General features: G+C 30.9%; 1 long non-coding RNA gene across 1 annotated transcript; it reads right to left on the bottom strand.

Annotated features, from left to right (window-relative positions):
- Window positions 1-1467: 1467 nt before the first annotated feature.
- Window positions 1468-7791, bottom strand: LOC143043133 (uncharacterized). The gene is made up of 3 exons (XR_012968213.1): window positions 7649-7791; window positions 5714-5952; window positions 1468-2642 (listed from the first exon to the last, which is right to left on the bottom strand). It is a non-coding gene; the product is annotated as an uncharacterized LOC143043133 (long non-coding RNA).
- Between the last annotated feature and the right edge of the window lie 408 nt (window positions 7792-8199).

Raw genomic sequence — 8199 nt, 5'->3', positions numbered from 1 at the left:
TACTGTGTATTTATTTATTCTACATTGTCTAGAGAAACTAGTGGAGGGTTGAGTTCTCACACAATATGTTTTTCCCCATACACATTATTGAACCTATCCCAAGTCAGGAGCCTCAAGATCTAGCCTTTGTGTGTGGTTTTTTTCTGATAATTTTGGTTCATTTGTATGTATTGGAGTTAAGGCTTTTAAGGTGGTGTCCATTTCGTTGAACTGGTGTACAAAATTAAGGGGTCAGCTGAAGCCCACCTCCGTGTGCCAGATTAACTTGATATTTTAAAGAGATATAGGAAGATGTGGTATGAGTGCCAATTAAGACCCATTATATATAGTGGCCTTGTTTTCTCTTTGAAACATTCCTTGTTTACTGGAAATAACCAGGATTTTGAAATTTTCATTTTTTATGCCCCTAAGGTTTGTCGGTTTGTGTGTCCGTTCGTTCGACCGTTCGTCCGTCTGTCCCGCTTCAGATTAAAGTTTTTTGTTTAAATTTTTGGTTAAGGTAGTTTTAGATGAAGTTGAAGTCCGATCCAAGTTCTTGAAATTTTGAACACATGTTCCCTATGATATGGTCTTTCTAATTCTTACACCAAATTAGAGTTTTGACCCAAATTTCACGGTCCACTGAAGTTTAACTGAACATAGAAAATGATAGTGCGAGTGGGGCATCCATGTAGAATGGACACATTCTTGTTTTGTAATTAGTTCGTAAAACAAAATATTTCACACAACAAATTTATTAGTATTGATATTGATAATAGAGGAATAGATATGCATATAAACAAACGATAATATAGAATGTCTTCAAAGATCCGATGTTACAAGTTTTAACCATGAATAACCGAGCTTTTTATTTCTATTTTTCACATTTTTTCTCTACAAATCACATTTTACACAATAATTACATTTGTTTTAAATACTAATAACTATAGACTTCTTAAGATAAATATCAGATAGTATTTTCTATTTAGATCCCAGTTCGAAAGTTTTAGCCATTAATAATCGAGATTTTTTTCATTTTCAGTTTTCCTTAAAACATATATTAAACCAAAATTACCCAAATATTAATATTGATAACTAAAGGACTTCACAAAATAAACATAAAATAGTATTCTTTTTTCTATATAGATCAAATTTGAAAAATATTAACCATTAACAACTGAGATTTTCTACGTTTCCAGTTTTCGACGTTTTTTCACTAAAAACCAAAATTACTGCATTAAGAATAATAATAACTAGAGAACTACATAATAGTCTATTAAGATAAGGTGTCCTGTCTTCAACAAGCTTTAGGTCTAAAAATGTAACCATACATAACAATTTTTCTTCTTTTCCAGTTTTCAGCATTTGTTCTCTAAAAATCACATATTTCAACAAAAATAACCTTTTCCGCAAATTATATCAATTTATAGTTTTATTGTTAGTACAAGTCTATATTATAATTTGCACTAAAAAAAACCTTGTGTTGGAATTAGTTGGAGGTTGAGTGATTTTAGAGCTAAATTGTATAGGCTATCAGTTTATATATTTTTTAAATAATATTAAGAAACTAAGGTTGCAACTACCTCAGGCACAGTTGACCTCAAGCGGATTATGCAAGTATTTTGATGTTCCTTGTACATGTAGGCATATAGCCCTTCATGTAATGTGGTACTTACACATCCTTTGCTATTCAATATGTGGTTAAATGTTCCAGGTGAAATTAAATCAAAAACAGCGTTTTGGACGAATACAATGTATAAAGTTTATATTCAATTTTTACAACTTTTAATTAAAAACTGAAATATTACAATGAATTTGTTTTTGGTTAATGAGCTCTTATTTTAAATGTTGTTTTAGTTGTTTCGGGGTTTGTTTTGCAAACACAAAACGTATGTCTGTATCTGTAGTGTCTTTTGAATGGAAAAAAAATTATGTTGTATTACGATTTGTCGTTATGAGAGGGCATTTTAAATTCAAGTCACCAAAAAAAGCCAAAATTAGAAAGCTGATTAGTACTGTACATTCGCTTATAATATACTAGTAAACTTAATTGTAGCGTATAATATAAACATGCACTGATATCTGTTGAATTTCAACACTAAAATCATTCTTTTAGCGTCTTATGATACATGCAAACATATCGTACATTGATGAATCTGTAGCAGTGGTATCTTTAGGAAAACAGTTACAGGTATATGGACAATCTATTTCGTTTAATACTCCAGATTCAATCAAAAGTTGTACTTTGCATTTCCTGAGCCAAATATAATCGGACATTTTCACGCTTTCTGTTGTATTAGACATCGTTCTTTGACACTGGCAGCCATTCGAATTGTTTTTACAATTATCTTTGTAAGTAGTGTAAGTATTAAAGGTAGTTGGTGTTATATTTGTTGAACCGGTATTGTGTTCGGTATCATAAGTTTGTTGAATCTTTGCTGTACCGGTGATGACTTCAGTAGAATAAACAGTTTCTATTAGCACATCCGCTGTTGTTGTGGTACGGTCATTTGTAGTCAGTTGGTTTGTTGTCTTATAGATTGAGTATGGACCACGAGTGTCCGGTTGATGAGAAGGATCAGATGCATGCATGGTTAAGGTATCCATCATTTCTAGTGTTAGTTCGTTTTTGTTTGTAGACGTGGATGACACATTTATTGTACCTAAAGTTTAAGGAAAATGTATCAGTATAACAACACAATACGTTGGTCACAAACTAAATTCGCTGACCCTTTCTATTTTTTGTTGTTCCTGCATTCATTAAATTCCATTCGTTGAACAAAAGTAATCCAAGCGACGATAAAAAATATTTAAAGAAGGTATTAAAAATTTAAAACGTATTTCAACTTTTGACATTATGGTGCATTCAATAAAACATTAAGGAAATTTCAAAATATGAAACTGTATTCAATTCAAATTAGACAAGTATTTACCCGAATTTAAATTTGTAATGTGTTCAAGTTCGTTAATAAACTATATTTCGTATTAAAGTTTTGCCTTTGTGAATAGGATTATAAGATGTGTTCCATTTGAAAGAGGGTAACAGTAAGGATAGCAAGCTCGAAACATGATTATATAACATAGACCGTTATTTCGATATAAAATATGAAAATGTTATATGACTGCAAAAAACACAACTATCCACCATAGATCACAGAATGGGGCGTAAATATTTTAACAATTGAAAAGAGAATGCTAACTGTTTGATTTATTGTTATATTGACATAAAACGAAAAAATGTCACCTGGACAGTGTGTATATTTCCCAACTATATCTTCATGTATATGTCCGTGACGGTAGTGACGTTTTATATTCAAATTAAACTGATAAATTATTCAGACAGAGTTTATAAAACTTAAAAGTACTAAAATAGTTTAATAATTTTTTTTTATAAAAACAAAGTTTATCAGTTTAATCAAAGTATTTCTGACAAAGTTTTATTTCAATGTGAATTCTATGATGTCTTTATTGATATTAAGATATGCATTTAAAATGGTCTGAGTTTGATCCCGTCCTTTAATTTTATCTGTATGAAGTATGTAGCTTCTGTAAGTATTGAACTATACGGAAGCATATTAGCGCCACACATTTTTTTTTTTAATTTTCTTCCTATGTTTGCGTAATAACGCAAACCTTTGCGTTATAACGCAAACCTTTGCGATATAACGCAAACCTTTGCGTTAAAACGCAAACCTACGCAAAGGTTTGCGTTATAACGCAAACCTTTGCGCTATAACGCAAACCTTTTGCGTTATAACGCAAACCTTTGCGATATAACGCAAACATTTGTTTTATCTTATTTCTTATTTAAGATTCAAAGGAAACAGTAGTTATTAATGGAGGAGGCTGGATATAATAAAATTTATCACCTTTGTAGTAATTGCAAAGTAAACTGCTTGAATAATTAGATCATATCAATGACTAATAATGAGCAGAATAATATAAGAAGATGTGGTATGAGTGCCAATAAGAAAACTCTCCATCTAAGTCACTATTCGTAAACGTAAACCATCATAGGCCGAATTACGGTCGTCAACACGGAGCATTGGCTCACACTAAACAACAAACTATAAAGGTCCCCAAAAACGATATCCAATTTACTACTAGTATATATATTACAAAGAAAATTGAGTAAATTGAGGTTATACCTAAGAAAAAAATCAACCCTGCTAATATAGCTATAACCGAATATAAATATACTTCCAAAGTAAGCTCTCGTTTGAGAACTGTGTAAAGTAGGTTACATTCAAACAAGCTACCCTTTGGCAATAAATGTATAGAATGAAGATGTTTTATTAATAAAATTATGTTCTCTCTATTCAAATTGCTACCCAAGCATCTTAAAAATACTTCATTATATTGAAATGAAAATTCAATGACTTTCTATCAAAGAATCTTGATCATATTCTGAGATTTTAAAAAAAATGTTTCCTTATTAATAATTCATTTTAAAGCAGAAAGATCATTTTGTCTATTTGACTTGGAGGTTTCACAATTGTATGACATTATTTTTGATCTTTCAATTTTAATATGACTATATACTATATCTATTTTCTTGTTAAATTATATACTTTTCTGATGCACAAATCAGTCTTAATTTATGTATAATTGCACTTCAATTATTCCATTATTCCTATGCATATTTATTATAATGATTTGGCCTTGTATGTATGTTTCTTTTTTTATCTACTAGTAAATCACATCCGAAATGAATGACAGACGGACATATATACAAAACTTAATGAATAATTGAAATAAAGATGTTTGCGTTATAACGCAAAGGTTTGCGTTATAACGCAAAGGTTTGCGTTACAACGCAAAGGTTTGCGTTATAACGCAAAGGTTTGCGTTATATCGCAAAGGTTTGCGTTATAACGCAAAAGGTTTGCGTTATAACGCAAAGGTTTGCGTTATATCGCAAAGGTTTGCGTTATAACGCAAAGGTTTGCGTTATAACGCAAACATAGGAAGAAAAATAAAAAAAATAAAATGTGTGGCGCTAATACGCTTCCGTAGAACTATATGCTATTAGCTGTATAGTATTTTTTTTTTAATTTAAAAGCCGAAGTCAAAATAAACATCTTTGACACATTCCCCATTTCCAGTCTCAATTTTATTTTTACAGAGTTTATCTTAGTTCCGTGTGGAGACAGTAGAGTGACTCCCCGTGCTTCAGGTTTATGCTCTTATAATATATTATACACACGATAATGAAAGTTGTTGTCTCGTTGGCACATTCCCCATTTTCATTCTTATTTTTTTATTCAATAATAATTGTTAGGAAAAAGGAACAAAAATGTGAAATAGGATGAAGGGATCTGTTTTAGCCAATTCTGTAGAGTAAAACCCTAGAAATCGTTATGGTGCTTAAAATGTTGTTTTTCTGAGTTATACTTCGCCGCATTTGCTTTGGCCTACCAAATGCTATTATTTGAGCGTCCATGATAAGACGAAACGCGCGTCTGAAATACAAAATTATAAGCCTGGTATGTGTGAACAGTTTTTACAGATATATATATTTCAATATATTGAAAGTAAAATCACATTTGTCATCATTGCATAATTCATGTAATCTGACTGTTTAGATAATTGGCTTCTCAATGTCGAATTCGTTTTTAGTTAAACTTATACTAGTTCTCAAAAAGTCCTTTAAATTAATTGATTTGAAAGATAAGGCAACACATACAAAAGTTTTATATATAATAGCAAGATCTTTTTGAATTTACAAACTTACTTAAACAACTTTGACAAAGAGCAACAAATGCACTGTTACAATAAAAGGTTTTCCACTCCCCGTTGGCCATTCGAACACAGTCCTGATAATCCGTATTTGGGTCCATACATATTGTATCCATGCAGTTTGGTTCACCGGATGCCCAATTTCGCCAGGTACTCATATTAAGACTGACATCATTTACCCAATAGAAATTCTGCTTTGATACATTCCACTTCAATCCTAACCAAACGTCTGAACTATAAAATGGTCAAACATTAGTGAAAAATAACAAAATGAAGTCAAATTAACGGAGTCGTTTAACATTAAATGAAAAAAATGAAATTCAGCTTAACCAATTATTGTTTAATGTTGATATTTTTGGAACTTCTGAAGGTAATTTGGGAAATTAACAACGTTTTCCATTCCGGTATAGGATGAGAGTATTTCCATCAACAATTCTGTGGTATTTGATAAACGTCCATTAAGTTTTAAAAATAACCATTGCATTTTAAACGTCCGTTGTCGTTTGAACGATGCTTGAGGATTTTTTGCCTTTCTTTAACCCCTCATAATCATGTTCAAAATTGACCTGGGAAAAAACAAATTTGTGATGGATCATGTTTAGTTAATATTGGCACTATCATGTTAAAGGAGTATTTTTTTCAATAATCTTTTTAAAACAGTCTTCTTTATTGACATACGCTGCAATGCATATCAAAATTGAACACTTAAAAAGTTAGTCATTTGTGCTAAAAATATTTTTAAATTATGTAAAAATATTTTTTTTATATTATTTATCAATTGTTCAGTAACGCTTGACCTTTAAATAAAATTTCGTATAAAACATTCGGTCATGTTTTATATTTTTAAGCTACAATTTTGATGACGAGGAGTTATTAAGAGTTTTGACGACCCAATAGGTATATATTTACCAATTTTGTCGACTTAAGGTAAGTGCTTAATAATCAACCACATTGAACAATCATAATTCCTCAAAAATTATATATTATTTCTTCGACGCAACTATCTTGTCTTCACAATTGTTTTCTAAATCAATTAACTATTAATTATTACCCACCTTCAATGTCCCTTTTAAATAACAGTTTTAGTGTTTGAAAATATTTATCAAAATTTATAAAATTTCTCTTTAAGCATACTAGAAATATTACCATCATATGATGGGTCTAGGATACAATTATATAAAGATAAAAAAAAAAAAAGATATGCTATTATTGCAAAGGAGGACAACTCAATAACGACTGGAGGAAACAGATAATCATAAAACTATTTGTACCTGTAACTTTGACAGTATGTTTTAAGGCAGAGTTTTGATTCTTTTTGTGGTATATATGGAGGCAGCTCCGCTTAAAAGGGGTTTTAATGCTGAAATGACATATTGTCTTGAAGTATGCTTAATGTATCTGATTATTATGGAAAAGACGTTATAAGTTGAAAAACTTGTGTCTTATCCAATTGTCAATGTTTTGGACAATAAAATATGTTTAAACTATCTGATTATTGAGATTGGTTTACATCCGTCAGTGTGTATTACAAAGCGAGTATACACTAGTAATGTTTTGGGCCCTTTATTGCTTGTTGTTCGGTGTGAGCCAAAGCTCCGTGTTGAAGACCGTACTTTGACCTATAATGGTTTACTTTTACATATGGCACTCATACCACATCTTCTTATATCTATATTGATATAATAACTACAAGTTATTGTGAACAATTGTTACGTAAAAATGTATAACAAGGAATTTCATGTACGTAATATTATTCGCTGGACGTTTATCATATTTTCATTATGATCATTCACTCTTAAATTGAAATACACATTTGTTATCAAATGTTTAAAATTCTGATCCGCATATTGTAATGATGAACATTGATTCTTGAATCTATGCATTATAACACAATGAACAGAGACTGTAACAAAATATAATTGCATTTTACCCGGGGTTGTTTTCAATAAGAAAAGTTTCAACTTCCGATTGTATCGTAGAATCGATGATACTGGTAAAATCCATTCCTGCATCAATACACTTCTGACGTCCAGTGTCCCAGTCAAAATTACCAACGAGTACAGAATAGTTGCAAGCAATAGCTGCAATAAAGTCAATATATGTTGTGATAAAGCATAAAAATAAGATTCTGAATAAGATGTCCTATGTTACCCAATGCAGTACGTCTGTCGTAAAGTTTACACATATTTAGACGTGTTGATATATTCCATTCAAAATACAAATGCAGAAGCGAAAAGAATTAAATGAATTGTTTGAGCTCCATTTACGATGATACTGTGTATCATGGTCAATCTAATTAAAAACCGATCTCTCATCACTCCTGTTTCTGATATGTCGCGACATATCAGAAACAGGAAACCGATCTCTCATCACTCCTGTTTCTGATATGTCGCGACATATCAGAAACAGGAGCGATGAGAGATCGGTTTTTAATTAGATTGTATCATGGTGACATCATGTGTAAAACCATGAACAAAACGG

Source organism: Mytilus galloprovincialis, chromosome 8 (assembly GCF_965363235.1).
Source record: "Mytilus galloprovincialis chromosome 8, xbMytGall1.hap1.1, whole genome shotgun sequence".
In the NCBI taxonomy this organism is placed as follows: Eukaryota; Metazoa; Mollusca; class Bivalvia; order Mytilida; family Mytilidae; genus Mytilus; species Mytilus galloprovincialis.
The sequence above is the reverse complement of the archived record's forward strand: the minus strand, read 5'-3'. Positions and strand labels throughout refer to the sequence as shown.